A 15,163-nucleotide genomic window follows, 5' to 3' on the forward strand; every position below is an offset into this window, starting at 1 on the left:
TTGCTAATGCTTAACAAGATGTGAAATTTTCATCTTCAACCAGCCCATAAATGTTAATCACTGTGACACTTCTGGAAGACTGGGAAGAAATAGTACCTATAATGTAAAGATAAGGAGACAGAGGAAGCAAGATTAAGTGATCTGTCCAGGAGCTCTTATTTGGCTTTGACACTCAAGGGTTCCAGTTCTGAGGGAACATTAAATCCATTTCTCAGAGTCTTGACTTCAAATACACATTAAGGCTCCTGGGTCACTAAGATGCTCACTTCAAAGTTATATTTATACTCTGTAGGGAGAGAGTTTCAAAAGTTGTGTAGGACAAATCAAAACTGTGGGATAATATTTAGGCAATGCATATTTTCCTAGAAAGCACAAAATATGCTTCTTGTTTACTTAGTTTGACTGAAATGAGGATATATACCTAAAGTGCTATATGAAATAGGACTCTTTGGGGATAATTCTGAGATAGCAACTGGAGTAATTCAGTTACAAGTGATCAAATGGTTCCAGAAAGTATAGAGGATGTCCAGTTACATCTGACTATCAGATAGACAATGAATACATTTTTAGTGTGTTTATCCCAAATATCGCAATATCATTATTTATATGTTATTCAAATCTAACTGGACATCCTGTATTTTTATTTGCTAAATTTGGCAACCTTAATTGAAATCCAATTAAACAAGCTTAGGCACATATGGGAATCTTGGGTTCAGAAAACCTAAGAAAGGTTTAAACAAATAAAGGCTAAAAAGGTCAAAGATGCAGCAAATCTACAGATCAGCGAGAAGCAGCATCACAAACATCTTCACTATTCTCCCCTCACTGTGCTTCATTTGTTGGCTTCATAGTCTTTTATTTATTTATTTATTTATAAGATTTATTTAATTATTTATTTATGATAAACATGGAGAGAGAGAGAGAGAGAGAGAGACACAGGAGGAGGGAGAAACAGGCTCCATGCTGGGAGCCCAATGCGGGACTCGATCCCGGGACCCCAGGATCGCACCCTGGGCCAAAGGCAGGCGCCAAACCGCTGAGCCACCCAGGGATCCCCGGCTTCATAGTCTTTTACTGCAGACTTGCGTTAGTGGGAAAAATGCTTGAATTTTATATTTGAAAAATTTGCCAGTGGTGAGAAAAGGGTCAAATGCTCTTCTTACTTCCAGATCCAGAAATACTAAGGAAGGGCTGTGATTGCTCTAGACCTAGCCACGTGCCAATCTTTGTGATAGCCGCTTATGGTCATTGCATAGGATTTATAGAAAAAATAGCATCTTCCACAAAAAACTATATAAGTAGTTTAAGACTGAGAAGCAAAAAAAAGGAACAGAAAGAGCTCTAAAGAGAACACACTGCTCCCAGATGAAATGGGTTTTTTTTGTTTTGTTTTGTTTTGTTTTTTGTTTTTGGCAGGCAAATAGTAGGCCACAAACACAAATATGAGTTTCAATACAAATAAGTTCAAACAAAACAGGGATTTTATTGAAAGGATGCAGTACTATCTTAAAGAAAATATAGGGGGCAAGATATCCAGGCATTATAGAAGACCTGGACAATCAACGCGAAGGCCATTAGGATACACGGTCTGTACTTCCTATTTGTTTTTTCTTCTCTTTCTAGTTTAATTACTTAATCTCTACTGCCTGTTTATGTCTGGTCCAGGTAGTTACAGATAAATATCAGTGCATATATGGTGCATAACTACTGGAGGTACATCTCATAGACAGCATGGCTGGGAACAGGGGGATACTTAAGAAAATTTAAGGACTGGGATAAAATTTTCCAAGAAAAGTTACCTATTACATTCTGATATTTTGAAATAAAATCAGCATTACCATTTATTTATTCTTAGTTCTAGACTCCAAGAGAAAATATATATTTTCATTTTCTATTATTTCCTTTTCCAAATTAACCACACCCTTGGGATAACCATTCTTTAGGAAACCATGTAACTTAGTCATATTGATCAACAGTATTACAATGATCCATTGATCACTGAATAATACAGTCTGGGTGGTCACATTCTATGAATTCTATAAGCAGGGGTTCCATACACTTACCAAGGAAATAACAATGTCTTTTACGCTAATTGCCTAAAGTTTTGACCCTAAAGAGAACATTCTAACTAAGATGCATTTGTCATGTATACTTATAGAATATGATGAATTTGTGGCATGAACAGCTTGTCTCTTTGACTTAATACTGACAAACATTCAATTTGAAATTTGAAGAGGTAATGGTGGTAGTTACAGGGAAATGAAAAGCTTCAAAGCTTCACATTTTCTTGGCATGACCTCTACAACAGCATCTGTTCTTGTCTTTTTTTTTTTTTTTTAATTCTTCAGTAATACTAGGAAGTTGCTGGACCAGATGAACTTCCTATGACCTATTTAATAGACCCAAACAATTAGCGCAAATGGTTATTCAGTCACTCCTATGAGTAGATTTATGCTAGACAAGTATAATATCATGACCTTTTTATTTATTTTATATAACTTTCCATATACACTTCTCCTGACAATGCCTGGCACATAATCAGTGAGAGGCAATGATGGTCTGATGATGGTCTGATGATGGTCTGAAGCAAGGCTTTGCAGAGGATACAGAGATGTGCTATTATTTTCCATTGTCCAGGGGATCCCTGGGTGGCTCAGCGATTTAGTGCCTGCCTTTGGCCCAGGGCGCGATCCTGGAGTCCCGGGATCGAGTCCCACGTCGGGCTCCAAGCATGGAGCCTGCTTCTCCGTCCTCCTGTGTCTCTGCCTCTCTCTCTCTCTATGTCTATCATAAATAAATAAATCTTTAAAAAAAAAAAAGTTTTATTATTTTCCATTGTCCCCAGTTCCAGTTACTATACAGTATTCACCTCTGGACTCAGAACGGCTAACCTTGCAGACTCTATGTTCCCTAATTGTTAGGAACAACCAATATAAATAATAAGTGAATCTTCAGAGTGAGTGGATATGATCATCTAAGGATGAAGAAGGAATAAGAATAGCACGTGGAATTCTGAGGTATACCTGTGTATAATGAGTGTATGGAGGAAGAGGAACCCCACAAAGGAGACTAAGATTCAGACTTTCAGGTGGTGAAAACACTAAGAGAAAATGGGACCCAGGGAGAGTCACAGAACTGACAAGAAGTATCGATAAGGGATGGATGAACAGCATCAAATGGAACAAAGGGAATACTGGAAAGCATCTATTGAATTTGTCAGGTCAGGTCAAGTCAACAATGTCATTACTGAGAGCAGTTTCAGTGGAGTGATAAGGAAAGAACTCAGAACACACCAAATTAAAAAGAATAGAAAGTAGAAAGGTTTAGAAAATGCTATCAACTACTCTTTTAAAAAGGTTGTATGTGGCCAAACTAAGTATAAACACTCATTTTGCATATTCTAATATGACCTAGTAATTCCATAAGCCTAAGAATACTTTAATTAAAATATTCACCAATGACCTTATTAAGACTCTATATATGTTCCTAGGAACTCAAAAAGGGAATTGCTATTCCTCAGCTTTTCTTTTTCTTTTGTAACAATAACACTTCTTAGTCGTTTCCAAAGCACGTACCTGGAAAGTCAATCCAACAAAAGAAAGAAAAGAATAATTATGTATCTGAATTTTCTCCCTTTCAACAAGTCATTTATTGACATTTAAAACATTTCCCCAATCCCGAAGTAGAAGACATACTGTGTCAGTAGTTTGTGCTTAGTTAATATGGATTATAGAAAAATAATTTGTCAACAGCTGGTTCTGTCATTGCTTTCTTACTAAGAATGTTGCTATAGATTACCAAAATGAAAGGAAATTATAAACAGAAGTTTATATTATTCTATCTTTGTTTTGGAAACTTTCCCATTCCCCTCCTAGTCTGTTTTATACTTTTCTAAGTACTTATTCTTTCTCTATACCCATCTTCCTGGAGGTCGTATCTAAAGTGCTCGCAAAGAAAGATTTGATAAACTTATTGACACCAACAAACGATGGCAAAAGCAGTCAAATGTGTTACTTCTCCCAAGATGGTTGTATATGCAAGAACTAAAGTCCAGTAATGAATTTCAATTTTAAGAATTTTAGTTGTATAAGAGGATATGAAGCATCACAGCTATGCATGGTCCTATCAAAATATCACAAATAGGACTTACTCTACCTAAATATAAGGCAAATATTAAATTGTGTTTTCAGCTAAAAGAACATGTACCTTCAAAAAAAGGATTTCTGTGATGTAATGTTAAGTTCATTTTTTGTTGATATTTTAGAAATATTTCCAATGAGATGATCACTAGTCTTTCATTTAGACATGTGACTACGCAGTTGAAGATTTCAAAGGAGTTTGTGTAGCAGGTTGACTTTTGACACTATCATGGTTCCATGGCTGTTGTCCTTATGAACATGTGAGAGCATTTCAAAGAAAGTGGTAGAAACTTCTGAATTAAAAGTTCTTCAATGTGGATCAGACTATTACCTAACAACATTTTCAAGGCTTCTGCTTCCTTTAGGTGAATGGCAGTCCTTGACTGACAGTCACAAGATAGCTCAAGAACATGATTACAACAAAACAACTTGCCTCAGTCAGATACAGACTTTGAGTAATAGTGCTCTCTTGGCTTAATAAAGCTAAGCACCATTTATAATCAGTACTTCACTTTGCTTTTTTCTATCATATAGCATACTGGTTGTTCTGTTGTTATAGTAACATCTGCATAGGTGTTCATTTGTACTCTCCCACTGTGTAGGTACTCCAATTCTTAAGCTCATAGCTACACAATAGCTATACAAAATGTAGTGTGAATTTTTATAAGCCAGTAGTCATCATCATTAGTTAATGTATCAAACCTTTCTACTACTTAATGTAATTTTATTTCAACTCATATTTGTATATATTGAAAAAGTCTTCTGCATTTCATTTTAAGTGTTGAAAACTATCACCAAAAGTGATCACTTCAGCAGCACAATATACTAAAATTGGAATGATACAGAGAAGATTAGCATGGTCCCAGTGCAAGGATAACACACAAATTCATAAAGCACTCTATATTTTTAAAAAATGATCACTGAAAAATATGAGCCATATAAGCTAAAAACAACTAGCCTTAGTCTTGAAAGATCATAAAAAAGATTTATGAAATGTATAGACATTAGGAAAATATTTTCAAATAATGACAGATTTGATTACAACTTGATAATGATATCATATGTAACAAACATTTTTATTGATGAAAAGTTTGTCATTCTATTATTCTGTTAGTAAACCATCTTGACTGAACATCACTGAGATCTTTAGAAGTATAGAATAAGATTTAGATTTGTCTTTTGAATTTTTTCAAATGTCATTCCCCTTTAAAATTATTCTCATGCTACAGTTGACTGTAACATACAGAAGTATAGTAAGTTGGACACAATGAAAAGATTTTTACTGTTGATTTAAGGAATGATGAAATATATTTGAAAAAATAATTATTTCATGAAGCATTACTTATAGACTCTAAGTAATGTAAGCCTGTTAAATTTTCCTCCTTTTTCACTTCCTTACTTTTTTTTTTTATTCTTTCTATCCCTATTTTTCTCTCTTGGGAAGACATATTGTCAAAACATCAAAGTAAGGTCTCCTAAGATTGCTTGTACTTCTGAAAGCTCATCTTCTCTGCTATATATTTGGCTTCCTTGTGTTTTTTTGTGTCATCAGGACTGAAGAGATATGTGATGGTAGAAATCTAGTTCAAAAGCCAAAGAATGATTAAATAAATTGGGTGGCATAGATATTTGAGAAGACAGGTAAGCACTTGATATTACACAGGCTTTTTCATGACAGGAAAACCTTACTTTGTCAACTTCACAATTAAACAACAAGATAACTCTTATGCACTTCAAAACACATTCCTAACTTAAGAATCACAGCAGAAAGACATTGCTTTTTCTCCAGGGCTACAGGAAGATTGTGCAGGGGGATCTGAATGGAGGAAGGGGTGTGGAGTTGGTGGGACTGAATGTTAGACAAGCGATGAATGTACCTACTAATAAGGGGAATTTAGAATGATCTTCTTTTTTTTTTTTTTTTTTTTTTTTGCCGGTTAGGGTATTTTTAATACTTTTTATTTTATTTTTTTATTTATTTATTTATTTTTTTTATTTTTTATTGGTGTTCAATTTACTAACATACAGAATAACACCCAGTGCCCGTCACCCATTCTCTCCCACCCCCTGCCCTCCTCCCCTTCTACCACCCCTAGTTCGTTTCCCAGAGTTAGCAATCTTTACGTTCTGTCTCCCTTTCTGATATTTCCCACACATTTCTTCCCCGTTCCCTTATTTTCCCTTTCACTATTATTTATATTCCCCAAATGAATGAGAACATATAATGTTTGTCCTTCTCCGACTGACTTACTTCACTCAGCATAATACCCTCCAGGTCCATCCACGTTGAAGCAAATGGTGGGTATTTGTCATTTCTAATAGCTGAGTAATATTCCATTGTATACATAAACCACATCTTCTTTATCCATTCATCTTTCGTTGGACACCGAGGCTCCTTCCACAGTTTGGCTATCGTGGCCATTGCTGCTAGAAACATCGGGGTGCAGGTGTCCCGGCGTTTCATTGCATTTGTATCTTTGGGGTAAATCCCCAACAGTGCAATTGCTGGGTCGTAGGGCAGGTCTATTTTTAACTGTTTGAGGAACCTCCACACAGTTTTCCAGAGTGGCTGCATGATCTTTGATTACAAGGCAGTGTCTTTTTAGCTATATGTTTGCTCATCGAAAATGTTTGGAAGACAAATTTCCTATTGCCCCTTGTATTTACTATATGGCAATTTTGAGAATTTACCAGTGGAAGATTTTAGAATCCAAACAAAAAGCCTTTAAGAAATTAGAGTGGTTTCCATGATATATAAAATCACATAATAATATCCCACAAAGATTTAGGAGTATTTATTATTTGTCAGGCTCATAATATGGCTTATATTGAGTATGGATGATATCACTATACTATTATAACATATATAATAACTTTATTTATTGTTGTGGCTTTGGATTTCAGCGGGAGAGCGTAACTGTCTCCGGTTTAATTCCCATTTTTGGGAAAGGAAGACAAAGTGCATTTGAAGCATCCCTAGGTGTATTAAACAACTGGAAATCCACTTGGGAGAGAAGCCATGACAGAATGAAGGTATAACCTCCAGTACTATAGCAACTATTTACTCATATCACTGGGCCTGGTAAGGAGGGTACCAGGATATTTATAGAGGAGGAAATGTTGCCAATCCCTCGTATGTCCTTAGGTTCAGAAAGGGCCTTTGGGGGTTTACCTAAAGTTCGATAAATATATCTACATCTATGTCTCTATCTATCCTAGAAATATAATAACACAGGAGATATTTGTTAATAATCATGGTAGTATTTACCCAGGATCCAGTCTAATTTGGAAGACATCAGCTTTTTCCGCTCCTATAAACCTTATTTTCAAAACTGGGAAGAGTAATTGCTTCCATGTGTCCACTGAGCCTGACCTACTCAAAATTTTTCTCAAAGTCTTGGGCACTCTTTCAACTCAAGCAAAATTGGATTGGGGAACATTTTTCCACCGTTTTGTAGTGTTCTATATTACTATACTAATCCAATTTCAGAACATTCATCTAAAATATAAAGTTTGAAAAAAATAAAAGGTTTGAGAAGGAATGAGTTAAATATAATTGTTTTGCTTCTCTTCACTCATTTTGGTTTTATTTTGTTATTTTGTTTTTTGAAAACTAATCTGCCTTCAATACATGACCAATAACTTTGTATCAGTTGAATGGAGGAAAACATACTGGTCAGTGGCCTACCCAACAATATATGCTGTTTGCCACCTACAGAGCCACATGAACTAAAATGTACTAAAAAGACTGTACAGGATATAACTAAAATTTATCCATTGTGAGATTTCCTACCAAGCCCAGGGTGTTCTGGGGCCATTATTATTATTATTATTTATTATTATTATTATTATTTTAAGATTTTGTTTATTTATTCATGAGACAGAGAGAGAGCGGCAGAGACACAGGCAGAGAGAGAAGCAGGCTCCATGCAGGGAGGCCAACATGGAACTCGATCCTGGGTCTCCAGGATCATGCCCTGGGCTGAAGACGGTGCTAAACTGCTGAGCCACCCGGGCTGCCTTGGGGCCATTATTTAAACAGCCTTGAGGAGTGGCTGTTGATACAGGTGGCTATAGACACAACTACTCTCCAAGCAGTTGGACAACCAGCTTTAATAAATTTCTTTCTCAGTAGTTTATTCCAGAGACTGAAGATAGCAGTTGGCCACCTGAAATACTTAGAGAAATCACAAGCAACCAGTTAACTTTAAATAAGGTACTAGATCTTAAATACAAGATTAAAAATGCCATGCTGAGGATGCCTGGGTGGCTCGGTGGTTGAGTGCCTGCTTTTGACTCAGAGTGTGATCCTGGAGTCCCAGGATCGAGTCCCACATTGGGCTTCCCATAGGGAGCCTACTTCTCCTTCTGCCTATGTCTCTGCCTCTCTCTCTGTTTCTCTTGGATAAATAAATAAAATCTTTTTTAAAATGCCATGCTGGTATGACCTAAAATATCAAAGATGTTTTCTCAATTATAGTTAGTTAAAAGGATTTCTCAATATTTCATTTATTCTTAATCACTGGCAAAATGTCTGGCCTTTCACAGATAGATTTAGGCAACAAAACAAGGGTTTTTTTTAAAGACACATATTAGCAAGCTACATTTATTCTCAAGGACCTATAATATAAATGAGATGTGTCCCTTAAAGCCATTCACTACAAAGTAGATAATTATATGAAAACTTATCAGGACTTGGTTTACCCATTAGTAAAATGGAACTAAAAATTGTATTTATGGGATCCCTGGGTGGCGCAGCGGTTTGGCGCCTGCCTTTGGCCCAGGGCGCGATCCTGGAGACCCGGGATCGAATCCCACATCGGGCTCCCTGCATGGAGCCCGCTTCTCTCTCTGCCTGTGTCTCTGCCTCTCTCTCTCTCTCTCTCTCTCTCTCTGTGACTATCATGAATAAATAAATAAAATCTTTAAAAAAAATTGTATTTATTTCAAAGAGCTTATCTGGAGATAAGTGAGATAATAGAGTAACATACCTTCTACAAAGCAAGCTTTCAATAGATTTTAGATATCATTAGGACATGATATTTGTCTTCAGTGACTAGTATATAGTCTGAAAAATTCAACTATATATATACATAGTAGTCACTTAAATGGTACTCATTATTCTGCATGACCATGTGTTTGTTATAACCTCTAAACAATTCAGCAGAACTATAAAATTCATCAAAATAATCCGGGAGTAAGTAATAGTTTCCTCTTCTTGTCCAAAATAGTAATGGTAAGAAATCATTCTTTGAAACCCTATTTTACACCAAGCATGTCTGTGAGCTTCCCTCTTTGACTATTTCAGAAGCTTCTTTTAAGTCATTATAGCAAGTCTATCCATGCTTCAATTCAGCACAACAAATATCTGGTGAGTATTTACTATATTCAAAGCATGAATAACATGAAAGAGCTTATAAATTGTGTATAATTTAAATTATCAAGCTGCACATTTTAAAGTAAGTCAGCAAACTTTGAAATACCTGATTCTATAATATTATCAGCAACCTTTAAGTTTAGATCAACTTTAGTTGTTGCTAACCTTAACAGATATATAGCCCATCTTTTCTGATACCATGTCTCCTTATTACCCATTTAGAGATGAAAGAATTGAAAAAATGAGGGTCAAATGAGTTGCTCCATGATTAATGAAGCAAAAAGTAAAACTCATTGTCTCCTCATATGTTTAACCAAGAGCTCTAGAGATAATAAATTGTGAACAATTTAAATCAAATGGAAATGTTAAAGCTTATTGGAGCAATGTTGAGGCCGGTATTCTGGTTAATAAAGGATGCCCAGAAGTAATTTCAGTTATGTGTAGTACTCGTTATACTATAAGAATGGTTTGCTTCAATGTTTAAAAAATAGAAATAGTATCCATCAATGGATATATTTTCTTTTTGAATTTACTGACAAAAAAAGGTGCAGATGGCACCCCAAATAAGAGACTGGCATGGACCAGTATCTTCTCTGTGAAAATGACTAATGTATTACTACACTTCTGCCAGAACTTACATAAAGAGACTGCCAAAAATGATCATATCATTATCAGCTAGTGTTCCCAATTGTTCACTGTTTGTATCACATATGGATCCTCTGAAATGTAGAATTCCTACCTGAAGAAACCCTAATATCATTGTAAAACATGAACTTTTGCATGTTTTAAAAATGTTTTAAGAAAACTGTATTTGTTCTACAATAAACAGGCATATTTCCCTGGTGTCAGTTAAAGAAATACAAGAGATTCAAGTTTTAAAAGTTACATTTGGGGGATGCCTGGGTGGCTCTGCAGGTGACGGTCTGCCTTCGTCTCAGGGCATGATCCAGGGATCCAGGATGGAGTCCCACCCACATTGGGCTCCCTGCAAGAAGCCTGCTTCTCCCTCTGCCTGTGTCTCTGTTTCTCTCTGTGTGTCTCTCATGAACAAATAAATAAATTCTTTTTAAGTTATATTTGGAAAGCCAAATTAGAATATAAAGAAAATTTGATATAGGACTATAAAACCAAGCAGCTTTGTTCTTTCATTTCCTCTATATTTTTAGCTAATAGCCATCTACCAAACATCTAGCATTAACCATTTGGTCATATAGTATCACAGATTTCTCTTAATTCGTGAGGCCTTTTTTTTTTTTTAAAGATTCATTTATTTATTTATTTTATGGAGGAGAAAGTGGGGGAGTGGCAGAGGGAGAGAATCTTCCAGCAGACTCCCCACTGAGAGTGGAGCCTGACACAGACCCCACGTGGGGCTTAATCTCACCACCCATTGAGATCATGACCTGAGTGAAACCAAGAGCTGGTCACTTAACCAACTGAGCCATACAGGCTCCCCAATTTCTGAGGCTTTAATATAGATTATTGAATGGGATAGTGCAATATATCCAATTCTCAAAATATATTCCATGATATTAAAATTGATAGAATATGAAATAATTGTTTAGTCTATATATGTATAAAATATAACACATAAGCACGGTTTAGCTTCTCAGTACCAAAGTTAGTTGGTTTTTACGTGAATATATATATCTACATAATCAAACAACAAGGAACTAGGAAGTGATGTACACAAATCTACATACACATACAGAGACATAACCTTTTACATTACCAACTATAGAAATTGAGATATAGAACATCTTAATATGTAAAATATTTCCAGAAAATATGATAGAGTAATTTGAAAAATAGTCTTCAGGAATGGAGGAGGTTGAATAGATGAAGCACAGAGGACTTTTGGGGAAAAAGATTTAAGGAAAATATTCTTCATGATATTGTAATGGGGACATATGACATTATACATTTGTCAAATGCATAGGACTTTAAAGCAAGAAGAATGAAATATAATGAAAAAATTAGAAAAAAACATTCAGGAAGCTAGGGGATAACTGAATGTAACCAAAAAATCTAACTATATTATAAATGTACAAAATACCCCCACTGAAGGAAGACAAGGAAAAGTGCTGACCTAAGTAACTGGAAAAGAGTGGACTCTGTAACACTAAAAGCGAAAGTATGCATAAATACCATACCCTAGCTCTTAAAGTTGGTAAAGGTTAACAATTCTGAAATCATTATACATGTATACTAGAACTGAATAATTAAGTAAATGAGTGCTGGATGGTGGAGTCAGTTTTCTTACTGTTGGAATGGAAAATTATAAACAAGCAAGAAAAGGGTAGAATGATTCATGTAGTAATGGATTTGAGATAGAGACATCAATTAGAGCTTAATATAGATACAGATGGATAGACATATATATATATATACATACAAATATATGAAGATTCTATATATATATATATACACATGGAGGGGGTCTAGAGAGAAAGAGAGATTGATACAAATCTAGATAAAATATGAATAGATATGTGTATATACTCATAGGTTATTTTACATGTTTTTCTTTGCTCTGTCAGCTGAAGGGGCAATGGCATTCCAGTAGCAATGAGTATAACTAGTATCACATCTTGGTTTCTAACACCACTTTCCAAGAAAAAGGACCAAAGTTGCTTTAAAAATGGTTAATTCTAGCACTGGACAGGAAATATTCAAAATGAGGTTGGAGTATGTAGTACTGCCAGAAAGGAAGGAAGTGTTAACTAACATGCACACACGTGTACACACACACACACACACACACACACACACAGTGATGGGGCTGTGTCAAAGGGACGTAGGAACCAACTGAAAGAATTCCCAGTGGCCAAAATGGCATAACTTGAGCAATAAAATAAATAAAATAGTACTGAATTTAGCCCAAAATCTAAATAAATAGTTATGAATCCATAATGATATATAAATGATTTTTTAAAAGATTTTATTTATTTATTTATGAGACACACAGAGAGAGGCAGAGACATAGGCAGAGGGAGAAGCAGGCTTCCTGTGGGGAGGCCCATGCAGGACTTGATTCCAGGATCCCGGGATCATGATGTGAGCCAAAGGCAGATGCTCAACCACTGAGCCACCCACATGCCCCTAAATAATTGAATAAAGGAAGATAATAGACAAATCTCCCATACAAAACAATGCCAAATAAATTATGTAGAAACTTCATCCTCACAGAAGTGGAGGATAATTCTCTGCTTAAGTCCTGTTTCTCAATGACTTTCCTCCAAAGAATACGGAACAAATGGGGGATTTTTATTTTATTTTTTTTATTTTTTTACTTTAATTAATTAATTAATTAATTAATTTTTATTGGAGTTCAATTTTCCAACATATAGCATAACACCCAGTGCTCATCCCGCCAAGTGCACCCCTCAGTGCCCATCACTCAGTCACCCCAACCCCCCGCCCACCTCCCCTGCCTCTACCCCTTGTTCATTTTCCAGAGTTAGGAGTCTCTCATGTTTTGTCACCCTCACTGATATTTTCACTCATTTTCTCTCCTTTCCCTTTCTTCCCTTTCACTAACTTTTATATTCCCCAAATGAATGAGACCATATAATGTTTGTCCTTTCCAATTGACTTATTTCACTCAGCATAATACGCTCCAGGTCCATCCACATTGAAGCAAATGGTGGGTATTTGTCGTTTCTAATGGCTGAGGAATATTCCATTGTATACATAGACCACATCTTGATCCATTCATCTTTCGATGGACACCGAGGCTCCTTCCACAGTTTGGCTATTGTGGACATTGCTGCTATAAACATCAGGGTGCAGGTGTCCTGGCGTTTCACTGCATCTGTATCTTTGGGGTAAATCCCCAGCAGTGCAATTGCTGGGTCGTAGGGCAGGTCTATTTTTAACTCTTTGAGGACCCTCCACACAGTTTTCCAGAGTGGCTGCACCAGTTCACATTCCCACCAACAGTGCAAGAGGGTTCCCAATGGGGGATTTTTAAAAAGTTAACTTTCTTTACAGAAATTTGACCAACACCACCTCATCCAAGTGATCAAAAACAAGATCAAAAATAATAAATCTTGTTGACAGATGTAGCCCTGTTGAAAATGGCACTTCACTTCTGTGATCTTCCTCCTAAAATCTCATAACCCCAATTTAAGCGCAATAAAATCATCAGACAAATCCTATCTAATGATGTTCTACAAAAGACCTGACCAGCACTTTTCAAAACTCTTGAGGTCACCAAAATCAAGCAAAATCTGGGAAATAGTAACAGTCAAGAAGAGTCCAAGGAGATATGATAACTAAATGTAAGGATTATGGAAAAGATAATGATATTAGGTAAAATGTAAGTCAATGTGAATGAAGTATGGGCTTGAGTTGATACTGATGTATCAATTAATTGTGTCAAATACCATAGCACTGTAAGATGCTAATAGTGAAGTACACTGCAAGTGATGTATATGGGAACTCTGTACTGTCTCTGTAACTTTTCTGTAAATCTAAATCAATGCCAAGATAAAATTTTGTTTAATGGAAACGTGATCGGATTGTTTGTTTCTTTGGTGTTGAGTTTAATAAGTTCTTTATAGATCTTGGAAACTAGCCCTTTATCTGATATGTCATTTGCAAATATATTCTCCCATTCTGTAGGTTGTCTTTGAGTTTTGTTGACTGTATCCTTTGCTGTGCAAAAACTTCTTATCTTGATGAAGTCCCAATAGTTCATTTTTGCTTTTGTTTCTTTTGCCTTCGTGGATGTATCTTGCAAGAAGTTACTATGGCCGAGTTCAAAAAGGGTGTTGCCTGTGTTCTTCTCTAGGATTTTGATGGAATCTTGTCTCACATTTAGATCTTTCGTCCATTTTGAGTTTATCTTTGTGTATGGTGAAAGAGAGTGGTCTAGTTTCATTCTTCTGCATGTGGATGTCCAATTTTCCCAGCACCATTTATTGAAGAGACTGTCTTTCTTCCAATGGATAGTCTTTCCTCCTTTATCGAATATTAGTTGCCCATAAAGTTCAGGGTCCACTTCTGGATTCTCTATTCTGTTCCACTGATCTATGTGTCTGTTTTTGTGCCAGTACCACACAGTCTTGATGACCACAGCTTTGTAGTACAACCTGAAATCTGGCATTTCGATGCCCCCAGATATGGTTTTCTTTTTTAAAATTCCCCTGGCTATTCGGGGTCTTTTCTGATTCCACACAAATCTTAAAATAATTTGTCCAATCATGAAATGGGCAAAAGACATGAACAGAAATCTCACAGAGGAAGACATAGACATGGCCAACATGCATATGAGAAAATGCTCTGCATCACTTGCCATCAGGGAAATACAAATCAAAACTACAATGAGATACCACCTCACACCAGTGAGAATGGGGAAAATTAACAAGGCAGGAAACAATAAATGTTGGAGAGGATGCGGAGAAAAGGGAACCCTCTTACACTGTTGGTGGGAATGTGAACTGGTGCAGCCACTCTGGAAAACTGTGTGGAGGTTCCTCAAAGAGTTAAAAATAGACCTGCCCTACGACCCAGCAATTGCACTGTTGGGGATTTACCCCAAAGATACAGATGCAGTGAAACGCCGGGACACCTGCACCCCGATGTTTCTAGCAGCAATGGCCACGATAGCCAAACTGTGGAAGGAGCCTCGGTGTCCAACGAA

General features: G+C 36.2%; 1 long non-coding RNA gene and 1 other non-coding gene across 10 annotated transcripts in view; one reads left to right on the plus strand and one right to left on the minus strand.

The window, feature by feature from the left end:
- The window catches only part of LOC144320397 (uncharacterized), a 315,384-nt gene that overhangs the window by 204,308 nt on the left and 95,913 nt on the right, over positions 1 to 15,163 (minus strand). The gene's annotated exons all lie outside the window — the stretch shown is intronic.
- Positions 4,940 to 5,047, plus strand: LOC144321363 (U6 spliceosomal RNA). Its single transcript, XR_013387032.1, has one exon. It is a non-coding gene; the product is annotated as a U6 spliceosomal RNA (small nuclear RNA).

Source organism: Canis aureus, chromosome 9, assembly GCF_053574225.1.
Source record: "Canis aureus isolate CA01 chromosome 9, VMU_Caureus_v.1.0, whole genome shotgun sequence".
NCBI lineage: Eukaryota > Metazoa > Chordata > Mammalia > Carnivora > Canidae > Canis > Canis aureus.